Here is a 20,533-nt window from a genome sequence, read left to right as displayed (position 1 = left end):
GTGTTCTGTTGCCCATTCTGAGTAAGATTGGACTTACTCAGATAGACAAGGACTGCGACCATTGTGACAGGTGATCCAATGCACATGTCTTTGGATGCAGCACTTGGATCTGTGATTCGAGCAGATGGCATATTTTTCTTCAGATGCCCCCTACGGCATTAGCATCGCTACTGCACCCATAGATGCTACAGGGATGCTAATAGCATCCACTTCTGAACCAGGCTCTAAGGGCTTTTTGTTTTTTTGAAGCATGCGCAGATCCCAAACATCGGGGAAGGGTCTGAATTCGGATTACTGACAGAGACCAAAACCCTTTAAAATTCTATTAATTAAAATCACATGCTATACAGATGGAGCTGGTCTTCTCTAGCCTGCCTATGGCGATTGTCTCACCAATACGCCACAGCGCGCCTAGTCGCAAGGCAGCGCAATAAGTATCACTGCTTGGCGAATGGCATTACCGGATGAGTGCAATACCAGTGATCATCCACCAGATGTCGCTTTTTAAAATCACCACTGCGCAGGCGTCAGATTTCTAATACAAAGCTATAGCAAAAGAATCCAGTTTGCGTGTGCATGAAGTGACCATTGAATTGCACTATAGTGCAAGAACTACGTTACTGTACATTACTGTACTGTTCAGTATATGAGAGACACTTTTTTCTGAAAATACTATTGCATAGACCTGCATCTCATGTTATTTATAGTAGGCTATGGGGATAAGGGGGTGAGTATACAGTACTTTCGAAGAGAATGGGGCAAGCATGCATGTGAGACGCTTGCGCGTCCTATCCTCTGCAAACAGCATGCCAAGAGGGGTTGCTGCTGTGGGAAACCAGCAAAGACAACCACAGATCCATACTGTAGGTTCCACTTGTGTAAGTGCACTGCTGTCTGTGCATCTCATTTAGCTACACTGGTTAAACACATATACGCTACAGTAGGAATGTCATACAGTACAAGCAGGCCAGACTCAAGAGCCGAGGGGGTTAACAAAATGGCTACCGGGTGTCAGACAGGGCTTTATAGGAGCCCATAACTATGGAGCTATTGATGGCATATGTAACACTTGTATAAGGGCACTGCTGTTTGTGCTTCTCATTATACTACACTAATTAAACATAGAAATATGCTAGAGTATGAATGACACATACAGTACAGGCAGGCCAAACTGAAACACCCAGAAGGTTAACAAAATGGCTTCTGAGCTTGAACCAGGGCTTCATATAAGCCCACATCTTTGGAGCGACTGCAATGGCATAGGTTTTACATGTCTAAGGGAAATGCTGAAGGTGCGTCTCATTACGCTATTTAAACTGGTCTACTGCATTATGGTCGACAGTCATTAGGTCGAATCCATTAGGTCGACATGCTAAAAGGTCGACATGACTCTAGGTCGACATGGGAAAAGGTCGACATGATTCTAGGTCGAAAGGTCATTAGTTCGACAGGTCATTAGTTCGACAAGGTCATTAGTTTGACATTGTCTTTCGACCATAATGCAATAAACCAAATGATCCCAACCCATTTAAACACACAAGGGCTGCTGACAAAGGCACAGACACTACAATGATCAACCTGCAGCTCCGGTCCCCTACCCGCACTGCTGTCCAGGTTTGGGCACACCTGCAGTGAAACAGGGAGCTGAGCACTTAGCAGGAGCTGACCCACTAGAGAGCAGGATTCCTCACTGTCACCTCCTCGCATTCCAGCGATAGCTCCCTGGCTGCAGAGGAAGCCAGAACCCCTGCAAGCCTTCCCATGGTTGCTTCCCTTCCTGATGTTAAATAAACGGTACTCTTTACCTAGAAGGGCGCCCGCGATTGAAATCGCGGGCGTCGGGGGTAAAAATCGCGGGCATCGCGGGTAAATCGCGGGTACATAAAAATCTGCTACCCGCGATGACCGCGATTTTCCCATAGGGAACAATGTTAAAAAGGCTGATTGAGCGCGATTTTGATGTAAAATGCCTCAATGCCCGCGATTTGGCCATAGGAATCAATGTTAAATGGGCCACAGAGCCCAAATAGCCACAATTAACCCTTAAATGTCCCCCCAAATTTTTAACGCCACCCCACGATCCACGCCAACCCGAAGCGTGGCGAGCGCAGCGAGCCCGCGAGGGGCGGCGGTACGCGTCCTCCGACCTTTTCATGCCCTACTATCCACTAGGGCGTGGTGTGAGAATAGAATAGTGTGGCGAGCGCAGCGAGCCACCGAGCCCGAAGCGTGGCGAGCGCAGCGAGCCCCGCGAGGGGACGCGGATACCTTCACAGGTAGACGCGTCCCCTCGCGGGCTTCACAGGTCTCCGCGTCGCCACGGACACCTGTGAAGCCCGCGAGGGGACGCGTATAACTGTGAAGGTTTCCGCGTCCCCTCGCGGGGCTCGCTGCGCTCGCCACGCTTCGGGCTCGGTGGCTCGCTGCGCTCGCCACACTATTCTATTCTCACTCCACGCCCTAGTGGATAGTAGGGCATGAAAAGGTCGTAGGACACGTACCGCCGCCCCTCGTGGGCTCGCTGCGCTCGCCACGCTTCGGGTTGGCGTGGATCGTGGGGTGGCGTTAAAAATTTAGGGGGACATTTAAGGGTTAATTGTGCTTATTTGGGCTCTGTGGCCCATTTAACATTGATTCCTATGGCCAAATCGGGTCCATTGAGGCATTTAACATTAAAATCGTGTCCATCGGGCCTTTTAACATTGATTCCTATGGCAAATCGGGAGCATCGCGTCGCGGGCATCGCGGGTACATTTATGGCCGGCCGCGACGCGACCGACACGATTTCCATGTTTAACATGGGTTTCAATGGGAAATCGCGGGCATCGCGTCGGTCGCGTCGCGGCCAGACATAAATGTACCCGCGATCACCACGACGGGCGCCCAACTAAGTAAAGAGTACCAAATAAACTACCGACTATAAGGCGCACCTAATAGCCTTAAATTTTCGCAAAAATAGGCCATGTGCCTTATTATCCGGTGCGCCTTATATGTGAATTGAGTTCCAAAATCTGTAAGAATGTTGTTGTGCGATTTTGGTAAGCGATTTGCTTGATTGCACTTTGAGTCCTATTGGGAGAAAAGCGCTATATAAATATCATTATTATTATTATTGACTGTCGGACCATTTCCTGCTGACTCCGGGACGTAATACGTACACTACATATTACGTACACTGCGATGACCCCAGAAAATGGCAACAGTGAAGAGACATGCTTATGAGTCACAATTCAAACTATTTTAGCATGCGTCTTAATAATACGGTGCGCCTTATGTATGGGTCAAGTACAGAAATAGACCCCATAATTGGGACTGCGCCTTATAATCCAGTGCGCCTTATAGTGCAGATTTTACAGGGTACTTGTTTCCTAGCACGGCGCCCTTTGGGTACCATCGCATACCTTAACTTAAGGTATGCGATGGGACCCGACTGACCCGATTTCGGGCTTTTTAACAGCTTTCCCGACAATGTAAAAATCGGGTCCATCGCATTCCATTACAATGGCATGTGATGCGACCGACCCGATTTTACATTGCATGTAATGTTAAATGGTTGTTTAAAATCGCTTCCATTGCATGCCATTATAATGGCATGTGATGCGACCAATGCGATGGACCCGATTTTACATAGGAACCAATGTTAAATGGCCCCCCATACCCAATTTTTCATTGTATAGCCACCCAGATGGGTAATTTGTATGTCAAATGCCCCCCATTGTTAACGCCACCCTACGATGAACACCAACCCGAAGCGTGGCAAACGCAGCAAGCCTGTGAGGGGCGGCGGTACGCGTCCTCCGACCTTTTCATACCCCCACTATCCACGTCGGCGAGGAGTTGATTTTATATAGTGTGGCGAGCGCAGCGAGCCACCGAGCCCGAAGCATGGCGAGTGCAGCGAGCCCCGCAAAGGGACGCATAATACGTCTGAAGAAATGCGCATCCCCTCGCCACGCTTCGGGCTCGGTGGCTCGCTGCGCTCGACACACTATATAAAATCAACTCCACGCCGACGTGGATAGTGGGGGTATGAAAAGGTCGGAGGACACGTACCGCAACCCCTCGCTGCGCTCGCCACGCTTTGTGTTCACGTTGGTGGTGGCCTGGCGTTAACAATGGGGGGGCATACAATGAAAAATGGGGTCTGGGGGGCATTTAACATTGGGGCCAATGTAAAATTGGGACTTAGGGACCATTTAACATTGGTTCCAATGTAAAAAATCGGGTCGGTCGGGTCAATCGCATCACATGCAATTTGGTTGCATGCGATGCGTTTGACCCGATTTTTGCAACCTGATTGCATACAATAAAAATTGGTGGCGCCGTGCTAGGAAACAAGTAACAAGTACAATACTAGTCACTGGTCTGAAAGTCAGACTCCTCTTTCATATAGTGCCAGTCTTAAGTCTCTAGAATCTGAGATATCAGGGTGCAAAGTGGACACATTTTTCCCCACAGACTAGAATGGACACATTAATTCAGACCCCCCATGGGTTCTGACGCTTGCAGTTAGCCTTTTGGGGTTCTCAGATACTTAGGGTCCATATCCTCTGGTAGCTAAACATCTCTGCTTCCATAGGAACCCAGTTTTGAGCCGACTGGACCTCCAAAACCGAAGAAATTCAGCTTTAAGCTAATTTTAATTTATGCATTGGGTTAAGCTATGGCAATTCTATATTTGCATGTTTTTACACCAACGCTACTGACTCTGTAACAAATGCTATGGTTCTTGCATATGGAACCTCACAAAAAGGCTTTTATGGAAAAAGTTTTTTTGTGTGTGTACCTAGTTTTATTAAATATAACTTTCATCAATGTTTCAATAAATAAAATAAAAAATTACAGTAATCGAACACGGATTTCCAGCTTGTAGAGCAGCGCAGTTATCCATTAGCCTACGCCACCTGGTGATAACAGCCATAGCTCATGAGTCTATGTAAAGAGTGATCCCATGCAGATTGGGTTGTAATGCTGTTTCGATGAGAATGAGACAGTCCAGGGTTTGGTGTTCAAAATATTCAGCATCGGCTACGTGAACTGCAGGCTGCAGTTATTATTTGCCTAGAGGGCCGAGACACTACATGGCCCATTTGCCCAAGCTTGTACAGTGCAGTTGGAGCTGCAGCGATGTTCACAGGATTGAGGCACAGGAGCGTCTCATATGTACAGTATGAATACAGTTGGATACGCAGTGATGTTCAAGGGGATGAGGTGCACGAGTGTCTAATATGTACAGTAAGCATGCCTCTTATGTAAGTGTGTCCCATTCTTGGCGAATGGCACGGTTCCATTTGTATATCAATCTGCTGCTAGATTGGTGGAGCATTAGCCACTCAGCGGTGGCTATATATATATATTGCATGTATACTGTATGGCGTGCATCCATGTACCTAGGCGCAACAAACACCTCACCAAGGCGCGCTGGCTGAAATGCTGAGAATGGCTCCATCGGTAGGTCATAAGCATTATAAACCATGAAGGTGTTCTACTAAGCATAAAACACCCACACAAGAAAAAGTAAGCAATAGGCTGATACGAATAAAATATAACTTGTATTGTTTCTGATAAAATTGTGAAATATTTAAACAACAGTAAAAGTGTATTAAAAGTATCAATGGTCAATGCCTATAATCAAGGTATTAGGGGCATTTTATTCACTTATATCAGTGATTTTCAACCTTTTTACCTTGCGGCGCACTAACTATGTTTTTTAAATTGCCAAGGTACACCATGAGATCCCCACAGAGAAAAACACATTGGTCCCCATGGGAAAAAACAAACCTATTGGCCCCCATATAAAAAAAAAAAAAAACACAATCTCACTGGTCTCCAAAGGTAACAAAAAAAAATACATTGGCCCTTGAAAAGAAGAGACCAATAAATAACATTTGAACTGGTGGTGGCTGTAAACTGATTTGGACATCTCTACATCAGGCACAGTTGATGAAAAGCACTGCCTTATATGTACCATATGCCTCCTATTGTACAATTATTAACAGTGTTTTCATTCACACTGTATGGCTCACAATCTGTGGCTTCTTTTTGTACTTTATTTAAACTATTTGTATCAGTATTGTTTCAATTTCATTAATGAGACATTTTAACAGAGTAACAGTATCTTTTTATCAAAATGTGTCGTATCGGCAGAATTTACTTATTATAAGAATAGGGGTTTTGGTCCTTTAATACAAGAATGCTACGATTTACAGACTGCTATAATTAAAAGTCATTAATTAACTGTTAATTATAGCAGTCTGTGGAGAATAGACTTCATTTTGTCTAAAAGAACCAAACCCCCTATTCTATTTTTTTAGCCCATTTACACCAAGCTCTGGCCCGTACTGGAGCAACAATAACCCTGGGCCAAGGCTCTGGTGTAAAAGAGGTATTAGTGTGCCCACACTATTGCTTAAGTTTTCGTTTGTGAGTGTCTTAGGTATATTTCTAAACAGAAGGTAGCACCCCCAAATCTATTGTAAAAGGCATTGTCCCATATTAAAGAAAACAACATGGAGACATAAGGGTCATTCTAATGAAATTTTGAGACTGGTGCGGGATTCATATCTGTGTGTATGTAGTTCTACTAAGCATGTCTAATACATTTTCTTATAATGCTCCCTTGAGGAAATGCGCTAGTACACATGTATGTTTTTGATAGAGCTGCTAGTGTGAAGGCTTGCTAATTAGGTTTTTATTCTGAGCACATCAGTGTGTTAAAGCTGCCTGTGGAGATGAAGTAGTCAGGAATAACTTTTACATTATTTCTAAGAGACTGGCTCCTTTGCTAAGGTCACACTCAAATGGAAAAAAAATGCATTGAAACACACCAACCAAACCCTGGCTTCTACTTCCAAATTTGCTTTAGACAGGAAAGAGCTAATTGCTGTTTTACTGCTGTGTTTTTCATACTGCAAGGTAAAGCCTGACTATATTTTACTGATGCAGCCATGCAAAATAAGAGACACCTAGGGGACAAACAAAAGGACTATTCATCTTGTAAATATAATTGGAAGGACCATGTTATTATTTTTTCCTATATTAATATAAAGTTGAATAAGACCAACAGAACTATTTATTTTACAAGACCTACCCAGGGTCTGTGCAAGGTTTTTCAGCAGCCTAGGCAAAACGTCAGCTTACTGTTTCCAGCACCTACACACAGACGCACACCAATACTGACTTTCAAGAACCTCAGATGAAAGCATACCTCCCAACTGTCCCAATTACAGCTAGACAGTTCCACTAACTTGGAGACTGTAACATTGTCCCTCCTGCAGGATGCAGTGTCCTGTGCTGGGCAGCCTGTGATCAGTAAATAGATGCTGTGCACATGCTCTGGTCCCATCCCCTCCTCCAGAGGCCCCACCCTTTTTTGCTGGTAGGACTTCAAATGTTAGGAAGTATGGGGATGTAGTCATCAGCTTCCATTTGCATTAAGTTCAACAAGGATGCCTCTCTCAAAATCATCCTTAATTTTGTAAGGACTCTGGGGCACCCCATGCATTCTAGAGCCCCAAAACAGCTGCCTAATAGTAGAGTCCACCCTGGATCTACACTATGGGCCTGATTCTAGTTCACTCGCAACAGCAAATTATTTCTCTCTAATGGACAAAACCATGTGCACTGCTAGTGGGGCAGATGTAACATGTGCAGACAGAGTTAGAGTTGGGTGTTATTTTGTTTCTGTGCAGGGTAAATACTGGCTACTTTATTTTTACACTGTAATGTAGATATCAGTTTGAAGTACAAACCCCACCCAAATCTAACTCTCTGCATGTGCTCCACCTGCAGTGCACATGGTTTTGTCCATTAGAGAGAGAATTTGCTTTTGCGAGTGAACCAGAATCAGGCCCTATAGTGCAAATGAAAGATATCCTTGAGTTTAGCAATGAAATTCCTTTACCATTTGAAGGCTTTAAATGTGCTGTACATTACACTTGTAAAAGCCATATAAACATGTCTAATTCAGGAAACCATTGTTTCTAGTGTTGCCATGGCCAGTATTTTATATGCATTCTGTTCATTGTGGTAGAGTTTTTCAGACTATAAAAAAATTTATGTGATTTTTTTAGCTTTAAGTGCTTTAAAGGGCAATAAAATACTTAAGGTAGACAGCATATTCAATACATTTACATAACTGTTATGAATGAACCCTTTTGCTGCCTGGGATGATGGGGACTTGTCCTAAGCAATATATATATGCTATATTTCCGAAGCAGAATCTTTTAAAAACCAAATCAGTTGGAACAGGTTGGAAATAAAAATGAAAATCAGCACCAACATCAGTGTAATGCTTGGTGTGAATCAGTGAATGTTAATGGTACATTTATATTTCAGCTCCAACCTGCCCCTTCTACATATACCGCTTTTACATGGAGATCCTGGGTCCGACAGTTTCACATTAAACCTAAATTGCCCATTACACACAGGGCGACCAAGGGCAACCCTTCATATTACCCAGGTCGAATTGCCGGGTTGGTCGACCTGGGTTATAAGGTTTGGTGCTTTCACACTACATCTCGACCCAGGTCAACCCGGCAGCAATCCGGTATTAACCCAGGTTTGAGGTGTGGTGGGAAAGGGTATTAGGGGTAATTCAACAGCCGCACATGTGCATTAGCTGCAGAGGACCTGAACCAAGATAAATAGTGATACAGTTTTTCCCCGGGACAGGTTTTTATTGGAGCCCCTGTCCCAGCTAAAGAATTGTGCAAAAAAAATGAATCTTTACATTACAAATTTAGGTGTAAAAATTTTGCATATTTGCATTCAAAATGTAGATTTTGATCAATAGGGCCCATTACCTACCCTCATTTTTTAAATCCACATGCTCATCTTTAATATGGGTACGCCTGACTTAAGTAAGCACATTAAATAAAAAAATAACATTCAGAACTTTGTATATTATAATTCAATTAGGAAGGAATAAAAAAAAAAGGTTTTGTTCAATAAAGCTTGCATAGATCCCAAAAATGAGTGCACCTGGGAAATGTAAGATCCAACTAGAAATCCAGATATGCCGCAGTCGCTGCGAGGTTGTGTTACTTTTCCTACCTATTCCCCTGAGAGGTGGTTATACAATCAAAGCAGCAATGCAGCATTCTCTGTCTACACCCAGCCTGCAGCCAGACAGTGAATGGGTGTCAGCATGGTCATTGGTGGATGGCTGACAGAGGGTTTACAGCCATTCAATGTATGAAGCATGTGGAGACAACCCAGGACCACAGGAGAGACATGTTGATGTTATTCAAATTGGTTATAGTGAACTGGTGGGTATGGCCACAGTGCATAGCTTTACAAAGGACCTACAATGCTGTTAAGATTATGGTTATGAAAACTTTAACATTAGCAATTGTTGTAGTTACTTTTAGCTCTTTTATATGAAGAAACATGTATTTTCAAATGTGTGGCCTTAAGCAGCCATCTTTGGAAAACATCTCTATGTGAAATTAGACAATGTTTTTTTTTGGTGCCAGAAAATGTTGCAATCCTAGTTACTTAAGATGAGCTAAATACAATCAAATACAAATGTCAAGTACTGTAATGCTTCCTCTATTCATGCTGGTAGAGTTATAACCCTCCTGATTAATAAAGAATCTTAATGAAACACTTTGTTCTTCTCAGAAGGGATCAGACTGGATCTGAATCAGTATGTAACCATCACATTGAAATGCCACTCCTGAGTCAGCAAAAGAACAAGCTGTCATCATGACTTCACTAAGCAGCTTTCCTATTTGCTCCTTAGTGCACGTGTATAGAAATATATGTAGGAGTCATTCAGGACAAATAGAACACTCGAGAGATGACCTGCATGCAGTGCAAAATAATTTTCCCATTAAAAAAATATGAAATAACTCATTTTTTTATATTATATTTTACATCACATTAAATATTCTGTATACCCAAGCAAAACTATGTATATATATATATATATATATATATATATATATATATACATACACACACATATAGAAAGCTTCAGCCTGGCGCTCTACTAAATCAGGAGGCTCCCTGAAATATTTATTTATTTATTAACAGTTTCTTATATAGCACATACAAATTCTGCAGCGCTTTACAGAGCATAGTTATGAGCAAACACATTACAAATTACAGTACAAGACAGTTTAGGACAAGTACATGGTTAATATGGATAGTTGCATCAGGGGACAGGACACTGAAGCAATTATCAGGGTGGCAGTGGTTTATATATTCCAAGAAAGGCACATGAGGAGAGAGGGCCCTGCCCGTGAGAGCTTACATTCTAAAGGGAAATGTAAGATCCAACGAGAAATCCAAATATGCCACAGTCGCTGCGAGGTTGTGTTACTTTTCTTTATAATATGAGGGAGAACAGCTTAAATAGCATGAAATAGCAGCAATCTCCCTCTCTCCCTCATTAGTCTAGCAATCTCCCTCATTTCACGTAGCCCACATTACACTGTTACACATTTTAAGGGAAAAAAGAATGAAAGATAGATACATTTATATTGAATCATCAGCACCACTTCCCAGCACTTTACCAAGTATAATAGATCTTACTAACGGCTTTGGGGCTCATCTACATTTGGATATAACATATACAGTAAGTCATTTTAAAAGATTCCTCTCAGATATAGCAGTACACACCCACGCTTCTAGGTACCACGTTCACAATCTCTCCATGTATGGAACTAGACATGCCTTTTGGGAGGAGCATGATATGCCCCCTCAATGGGGCGCTGTGCAAAATTCTACTACCAACTAACTATAATCTCCCTGAAAATAGTTTTCAAAGTAGGCAAGTATGTACTAAATGGTACAGCCACCGTGGGTGCCTCCTGGCAGGTAAGTATAGACAGGCTGTAGGACAAACAGTGGCACTCCGCGGATTTAGCCAAATGTATTTCATAAAATGCTGTACACCTTGGTAAAGGGGTATCCATTCCCCAAAACGTTGGACATTTTATTCAACACGTTTATATCCATGGAGTGACGCCCCATTGAGGGGGCATATCATATAATTGAATAGGTAGAATGTAAATTCGACCAAAAAATGGTGAACATGGTGATTTTTGTATTTTTTGTAGAAACTGCAGCTTTTACTTTTTACAAAAAGTAGAAAAATGACTTAAAATTGGCCACATTGATTTGACCTCTAATTACCCCTTTATCGGGGGGGTCACCACAGGGCAGGCGACGGGGGGTCAAAGGGGACACTTGTACCGGGCCCCGACCAGTTAAGGGGCCCCAAAGCTTTGAGGAACTCAGGGTATGTAAGCATGACTGGCTACCCGTACTAATGAGTTTAATGACACAACACACCAAACCATACAATGCTGTGCCCGCCCATCTGCCCTTCCCTATTATATTGCATTGTGTATATAAATTATCTGTTTATTTCTATTATTAAGAAAATACATTCCATATGCAATGTAATAACAATCCGCGTTCGGTGTTGGGGGGCCTCAGAGATATCATTGTTCTGGGCCCCAAGATTTCTGTTGCCTGCCCTGGGTCCCCACTCCCTTAGGGTCCCAGCCCAGGGGTTTTAATAATTTAGCTGTGGCATTACCCTGCTGGCTGTTTGGTCCCAGTGTTTGTTGTCAAAATATGGGGAACCCATATTCATTTTGTCCCCAGGACCGGCCCATGAGCCTGGTGCTGGTTTTGGAAATATGGGGCTACCCCATTATTTGTCCCCCTGAATTCTCTAAAACCAGAACCGGTTCAATGAGCCCAATTTTTAAAATTACATACATGCGGTCGCCAAATTCGTATACGAATGGATACAAATATGAACGGGTACGAAAGGCTACGACATTGGAAAATGCAAAACAGGAGAATACAACAGCTAAGTAAATTTGTTGTATCTTCCATTAGGATTTTCAGATTGTATACGGCCAATCCTGTTCATACTCATTAGTACGGAGATCGACTGTGTACGGCCGGCTTAGTAAATTTCCCACTAGGACTCTTGGTTTATAAACCCATTCTCACACCAGACAGGGTAGCTCTTTCCGGAAAAGCTGCCTGTGCATCAGTGGCGGATTACTCACAGGGCGACAGGGGCGGTCGCCCCGTGGGCCCCCACACATTCTAGGGCCCCCACACCCACCACCCAACTGCTGCGGTGGTGGCAGGTGGGTGCCAGGCAGTGGGGCGGGCAGTGTGTGTGTGCCAGGCAGCGGGGTGGTAGCGTGTCCCTGCGGTGTATGTAAAGTCCGCAGCGGGATCCTTGCGGCTGATGGTAACCCCGCTGCTGACCTCACATCCACCGCAGGGACCCAGCGTAGCACCGATCCCCGCAAGGTACCGTCTGGGGGGGGGGGGGGATGGAGTGTGTGTGGAGAGGAGGGGGGCCCCCACAAACCTTGTGTTGTCCAGGGCCCCCACAAATAAACCCTGTGGAGGCCGCTAGGCAGTGGAAAGTTCAGTGCTACCTTAGCAGATTATCTTGATTTTAGTTTTGTCAAAGAGCAGTCTATGATCTGTAAACTGTAATGTGAATCTGAAGTCTATGGTTTATGTACAATAAGCTGTTAATTTGAACATTGCATTAATACAGTATTAATATAGGCCTGTGCCTTCTCTACTTATTCTGTAATCCAGGAGTGCCATGAAAAATATTCATGTATACAACATTATTAAACTGGAGTATGCATGTGAAAGGGGGCAGGATGTATCATACAAAATATGTGATACATTATACATCCCAACCTTAATGCTATGTCTCCTGCCAGCACTGTTTTTAGATAATGCATCACTCTGGCAACTAACTACAGTAACAAGCATGCATTTACTTGGAATCCATCGAACAAGCCTGCATGTATCTTATAGGATGACTTTTAATTAGAGATGACGTGGACCCCATGTTTTTTGTTTGATTCTACTGTACATCACCATCGTATTTTGGTTTTGGCAAAACAACCATTAAGTAAAAGTTAGGATTTGGTGATTGATTTTGTTAAAAAATTTTTTCATAAAATCACTAATCATTAACAAATAAATAATTAATAAAAATGTATTATTTTTTTTTTATAAAATCATGCAATTCTTGCAGTGGACATATATTGGCAGATGCTCAATTAGTTTAGTAATACCACTTAGGTGCATGAAGGGAGGGGTTAGTACTGGGTAAGTAAAAATACATTGATTCCCCCAGCTCACTGAATGTCATTAGTTGCCAGTCACTACATGCTAATAGAATTCAGAGATATAGGTTACATATATTTGCGCAGATGTATGATAAGACCCCAAGCCATCGTCAAGGCTTCTCTGTGTATAGGGGGTCCTTAGCGCTATATCTAGGTGCAGGGTGGAGCAGACCAAAAAACAAGCATAAACCAGAAAGCCAAATTCTTGCAATCTAGAACTCCAAATTCAGATTTACAATCCAAAATCTGAACAATGGCCCTTATTCTGATTGAGTCGGGCGGCTCCGTGTGCGGTCTGACGGCCGATGTTTGGCATTTGTGCATGTGCAGAGGCGTATCTGCACATGTCCGAATGCCTTGCATGTCCGAACGCGGAGTGATGTCCATGCAGAAAACAATCGTACTGAACCATCCGAGCAGGGGGTGGAGAGGGGCGTGAAGGGCTGTTTGGGCTCATTACCATATGCATACACCCCACGTTTCATGGATGTTCCCATGAAAACGCTGGGCGTATGTATGGTAATGCAGCCATGACGCACCTGTGGGGGGCAGACAACTGACATAGCCGGATGTCAGCTGCCCACCCATATCCCTGCTTTTATAGGGAAAAATGTCAGAGTGGTCTGGAGCACTCTGTCGGCAAACATCAGAGGATGGGGGAGATTCCCACAGATGGAGGAGGTGTTCACATGAAACATCCACTCGCAGTCTGTTCGCTCGGCATCTTACCGCATTCAAACGGTGTGAGCGATCCGTACAATAGGCGGGGCTAAGAACACTTGGTTCCTGTCCGAAATACACATCCATCCGAATCAACTAGAATAAGGGCCAATGTGAAGATCTGAACCGGCATTGTGATGATGTGGTACAGGTTTTTTGTTTGGTTTGGATCCACAAAATGTTGGTGGATTTAGATCTCTGGAGAACGTAACTGCACACATCTACTTTTAATTGTTCTAATTAATGGTTTTATTACTGATTGATTCTTTGAAAAGTCTACTAACTAGTTACCAGTAGAAAGACTGACACATTTTACTTACTAGAAAGACTGGAAGGGGCAATTTTGACCCCTGTCATAAAACACTACATTTTTTATAGAATTTTTATTCAGTTGGGTTGTGGTATATCACTTGAGCTTATAATTTCTACTAAGACCTATTGAATTTGAAAATTTATATTGACTGCATTTAGGTCTGTAATTAAAAAAATTCAGTCTGACAGCCCATAAAAAAACAAAAACAATGAATGCATCCAATTCTTCCAAAGAAATAGTCCATGTATTTTAATTCAGTTGTCTTCAGGCTTCTGTCAAAATTCTTTATATGACACAGCATTGGCTTGTCTTTCAATAAGCGCCTAGCCAAACTGTCATCTGAAATTAGTGTACTTCTCCCCAACTGCAGGTGGCACATATGACTTTCTACCATGACCTCTTCCTTTAAATTGAGCTGGATGTGCTTGTAGTATTTTTGACTGAGCTCTACCTCTCCCTCGACCCCTACCCTGAGGTAGAGTTGGGCAATTACCTGCTTGATCTGTTCCGGACTCATTTTTATCAGTGTCAGTTTCATAACTTTCACTGGCTTCAGATTCCTCAGGTATGTATGAAACATCACTCTCTGAATCAGACTGTATATCTTCAGTTTCTGCTTGTACTGCTGCGTCATCTTCTTCTCCTGAGTATTCTTCATCTATATTTCTAGACATTTTAGAATTTGCTCATCTGTCAAACCATGGAGCCTGGACATTTTCACTTACCAAACTGTAAATACATGGAACTTCAAGTTAGGACTCACAGACGCTCACTTTGCAACTGCTGAAAAGGAAAAAGGAACCTTATCAATTCAAGATAACTCTTGAAAATATTTGAACTTGTTAGCCTACAACTTCAGTAGGCGCGCATACATCATTTTAAAGGAATTTATACGCAAATCAACTCAGGTCATTTTGACACTTCAGTCTTTCTAGGTATAGCTTGATATATTTTTCCAAATATTGACCCTACACAAATGAAATTTTGATGGCTTGTTTGTTACATTTAATGATGAAAAGTTGCAAAAAATCATATTAGCAGGAAACAGATAACAAGACAATGACCCCTTCAGGTTTTATAGTGTTAAAGTGATTAAGTATTAATTGTTTGAACTACTTAATGACAATGTGTAATCAGACAATCTGGTTGGTGACGGGACCCTGCAATAGCAAGAGCATCTGGCGACAGAGCGATGGAGAATGCCATGCTACATTTGTCAGCATAACATAGTTATTGATTTTTTCTGGTTGACTCTGCAGCAGGACTGACCAGTAGACATCACTAACAAACCAAGGAACTCAGAACAAGAATGCAGCATGGTAGGCACATATGAAGTGTGGCTGGTCAACAAGGTAGGCTGACCAGGAGCATGACATCACAATTGTATCATTGTTGCTCCACCCCTCACTGTACAGGGCCTTTTTTGGCAATCTGCCCCCTGCTATACAGTGCTAAAAAGCAGACCTTTAGCAGAGTGAACCTATGATGATGCAATTCTGGCATGAATCATGTCACTGAGCGGTTCTTGGACCACCCATTTTTACTCTGTTGTGGGCAGCCAAGAGGGGTGTGAGGGGCCTCCGTAGAAAACAGGATATTTGCCAACCTTTCCTGGGGGACAGGAGCACCACCCAATATTTGTAAGCCCCCCAGTCATTCAGGGAACATAGGCAAGTATACTTTAATGACATGTAGTTACTATGAGAGATGTGCAGTTTGGTTTTGCAAAAAAAATTGTGTGGATCCAAACTGAACCCAATCCTGGTCCAGATCAACTAAGGACACCTGAACCGAGTCAGGTTTAGATCTTCTTGTTGTTCTGAATTCAGATTTTATGCCAAATATTCGGATTTTGGATTGCAAAAAGTACACAATTTTAGCTGTTTTTATCAATTTTTAGCACTTTTGTTCAATAATTATTATTATTATTATTATTATTATTATAATTTTATTTATAAGGCGCCACAAGTGTTTCGCAGCGCCGTACAAAGGAACAATACAGGGAGACAAAGCTTGGCATAACATTGAATAAATAACAAAAATACAGTACAAATAAAGAGAGCCACAGATCAATACACATTACAGCTTAAATATAAGTAGTGAGGACTCAATCAACATACAACTAGAGGCTAGATGCCAATGATAGAGATGAGTATGCGGACAAAGATGGTCAATAATTACCAAAGATGGTCAAAACAATAATTATCATTTGTTTTGTCAATTATAAGCAAAACTGAAATCCGAATCAGAAACCAGAACGATGAGGATGGAATGATGAAATTACAACTAAAATCAAAGCACATCTCTAGTTGCTTCGTCAATGACTAACAGCAGTCACTATGATAATTCTGGTGCCAGTGCCTCCTTAAGTAAATTATTAAAATATCCCTTAATAAATTATAATCATCGTTTTCCTTCCATGCTCATGTGAAATTCATAAAAAAGAAAACTTGTCTGTTACTTTGTAGTTGAATTACAAGAAAACAGAAATAACTACTATGAATTGTTACTCTTTTATAGTTAGCCAGGTTACATTCACATGTCAAAAATACCGGGCATTAGAGGAATTATTGACAGGAACATGTGAATCGGCTTCTCAAATCTGAGATGGTTACATTTATTGACCTTCTCCTCTCTCTCAGTACATGACACTGGACACCTAAGGAGATTTTAATTGTACAGCTTTGTGTTTTAAGACCACATGTTGCTTGTCCCAGCTCCCTCGCATAATCTGCTTGGACACTCCCCTCATCTGCTTCTCCAGCTTCACCTTGTCTAAGGAAGCCTTAGTTCAGAATTGTCTTTGCCGGGCATTCTTCAGCAGCTTGTCCCTGAGGACAACAGGTAGGAATGGCTGTCATTTTAAAACTCCTGTCAGCTTGCATCTTGTTCAGATACTAAATATATATATATATATATATATATATATATATATATATTGCAAATTCTAATTGTTTTAGAAAAAAAATACTGTATATTTTTACAATTACTGTATGTTACTCACTAGAGACTGACACAATTTTCCTACCTGTTCTGTAAAGTACTTTTCTTCGTTTTGCATACAATTTCACACATCCACCATGGAATTTAGCCTGAAATGTTATCAGTAAAACCGCAATTGCAGCACACAGCAGAATAATTTGTCCACTTTCATCCCAACTCCATTCCTCCCATTAGACGCACAGCTATAGATGTAACGCACAATTATACTGATTGCAGTAGTGCGCAAGTGGAACTCAAAGATGAACTCAATGGAACTGAAACTGCAATATTTCATCACAACTTTATTGATACTGAGCACCACGTGAAAGCTGGTAAACAAACCAGGGAAAAGATTGCTTAAAAATATTACTGAATTAAAGTGACAATAATAAAGAGTTTATGGATATAATTAAACATTGATGAACACTCACTACAGTGCAAATCAGATTAGAAAGATTTTGGGGTATATTTGTGGTGAAAAACAAAAAAGACACATGAAAAACATAACAGCCAACTGTGAACTGACTGCTGGTTGGTGGTCGATCACTTACATACGATGGGGAATATTTTAGAATGATCTTAAAGTAAACACATAGTATATTTGCATGTCTGGCCTACTAGAATATTCCAGTAGATACCCATATGTAAAGTGTTATGGCTAAGTTCCCTATTATTTGAATCTCTCTATTATATCACAATATAGAACCAAGTTGAAAATAAAAAAAGATTTTGGAATTTAGGAACCTCAAAATACACCAAATTCATTTGAATATCCTTGGCGCTAAAACAATTTGTGTATGTGTGTGTGTGTGTGTGTGTCGCTGTGTAATTCAAACATGATAAGTGTCCATTCTTACTAGGCTACAGTAATATGAATTATTACCTATGCTTATATGCCTCTTATATCACAGAAGGTGTAAAAATGATCACAATGTTGGCATATGTATGGCCAAGAGATGCTATTGTCAGATAACATACATTACCTGTTTTACAGTGGAGACTTAGCGGTATGCTTAGCTGAATGTGCACAGGCAATGCATAGGCACCTGTAGTCCATAGGAACAGATAGTCTGGCATGTGGGTGCAAATAATTCCACTCGCGATACGTACATACACGGCTGAAGTAGGGCATATCTGTATATTTACTAATGGTCAATTTTGATCTATTTTTATTTATTTTAAATCAATAATGATTGATGAAAATAGACCATATATATATATATATATATATATATATATATATATAAAATATATATATATATATATACCACTTATACTTAGATATGTATCATCTATTTTGTAAATATATATATATATATATATATATATATATGTTACCAGAGCGGGATAGCACTCCACATCAAGTCAGCTCAGTTGGTGCCTTCCTAGATGCTCCTTGCATGAAGCCCATCTATATAGCTTGTAATGAGGCGGCACTCAAAATAATGCTGTCAAAACTTAGCGGTTAGATACACTGAGTTTATATTAAAAAAAGATATATTCTTTTATATGGACTTCTGTGTTAAACATCATTTGAGATACCAATAGAGGTGTCTAAAGGACCCATAATATTTGGGATGCCATTCCACAATTGTTTTGTGTATATATGTATAAATGCGTGGGTGCGGCACTCGTCTCTTTATCTAAATAAACAACAATTCAGTGTCATATTGTTATCACCTACGCACCTTGACTGTGTTGACCCTTGCTGTGAATATAGCACGTTTTTCAAGACCCCAGAGTGCCAGCCTCTCATTTATCCTTTTTATTTATATATATATATATATATATATATATATATATATATATATATCCGGACAGGTGGCCGGCACGTCCACAGCTCCAACGCTTTAAGCAATGCACTGGGTGCCTTCACCAGGAATGATGTAGTATAGCAAGGAAGTGCGGCACTCGCAGTATGATGAAGTACACGGAAACAGCAGGCTTAAATTTACCTGCTGTTTCCGTGTACTTCATCATACTGCGAGTGCCGCACTTCCTTGCTATACTATATATATATATATATATATATATATATATATATATATATACAGTGGTCGAAGTGGGGCGGTATACGGGGGTATGGCATACCCCCACTTTAATCTGAAGATAAAAAAAAAAAAGTTTTTTTTCCCCCTCAGGATGCTCTCTGATCACTCAGCAGCACATATTGTGCTTTTGTAATACCCCTGTACAACGGGGCAGTCTGGCAGGGGACGTTGATGGACAGGGGGGTGTCCGAAGGTGCGCACAATATTCACTCTTTACTTTTCCATACCCCCACTTCAAAATTTCCACTTCGACCACTGTATATATATATATATATATATGTGTGTGTGTATAGATGCGTGGGTGCGGCACTCATCTCTTTATCCAAATAAACAACAATTCAGTGTCATATTGTGCGAATCAACATTTCAGTGCTCATTTATTGGCACTATAGTCAGGGTTGTCATTTATTTGGATAAAGAGGCGAGTGTCGCACCGAAGGATCTATTACTGTGCTTTGGAAGCTGTGAGGGCACCACCGCCGTTGTTTGTAAATCAGCTGGGAGTGCTGGTCTCCCAGCATTGTCCCACCAGTGGTATATATATATATATATATATATATATATATATATATATATATATATATATATATATATATATATATATATATATAATAAAACATTGAATAAGAACTTTTGATAAGTTCTGATATGCTATATTTTATTTTATTATAGCTTCTAAAACATTAATGTATAGATAATTATACATTTAGTTTGTATTATTAGATATTTATCAGTTGTAAGATGAGCCTTGTCATAAATTTGTACTAAATGTCAGAATCCATTCTGCCACGTACAGAGTAATCTTTTGCAAATGTACCATATACATATACATGTACACTGCTAAATGCATATACTGTATTCACACGTGTGCAGTACTGGATGCAACTCTGCAGCCAAACTGCACATATCTGGACCCTCGGTTTATAGTCATCATCATTATTAGTAGCCCTTTCCTGTCTGAAGACCTACATACAGTATATAAATAGACACACCTTTGTGGCCCGCAATATATTTTAACATGCCCTGTATCAGGTTAGCTTGCATAAGAGTACCCCCATTACAACCCAGTTCTGTGCCTTCAGCCACAGGTGGATACACAAGAGAATTAATGTATGTTCAGCTCCATGTGTGGAGGAGTACACTCAGCACCAGAGCATGAACACTGCTAAAACCTACAAGATACATAGTCAAAATAGATTATACTATTATAATAAATTTAATTTGGGGGCAAAGATGGTGTTTTATCTCATGATGCCTAATGCCAATAATAAGTGCTGTTTTTTTTATAAATAACTATATTATTGTACAGCAATAAAATGATTGCCATTTGAAGT

At 41.2% G+C, this 20,533-nt stretch overlaps 1 protein-coding gene across 3 annotated transcripts in view; it reads left to right on the top strand.

The window, feature by feature from the left end:
* Window positions 1-20,533, top strand: part of CAMK1G (calcium/calmodulin dependent protein kinase IG) — a 94,250-nt gene that overhangs the window by 22,352 nt on the left and 51,365 nt on the right. The window contains exon 2 of one of the 3 annotated variants that reach the window (XM_083172826.1): window positions 14,537-14,731. The exons of 1 other annotated variant lie outside the window; for it this stretch is intronic. The gene's annotated coding sequence lies outside the window, so the exon portion shown is untranslated. Of the gene's footprint in view, window positions 1-14,536; window positions 14,732-17,220; window positions 17,481-20,533 lie in introns of those variants that run through there. One more of the 3 variants, XM_083172827.1, reaches the window with a different exon arrangement.

The sequence above is a fragment of the Crinia signifera genome, chromosome 2 (assembly GCF_055691185.1).
Source record: "Crinia signifera chromosome 2, ASM5569118v1, whole genome shotgun sequence".
Lineage (NCBI taxonomy): Eukaryota > Metazoa > Chordata > Amphibia > Anura > Myobatrachidae > Crinia > Crinia signifera.
Note: the sequence above shows the minus strand (reverse complement) of the source record. Positions and strands in the feature narration are given on the sequence as shown.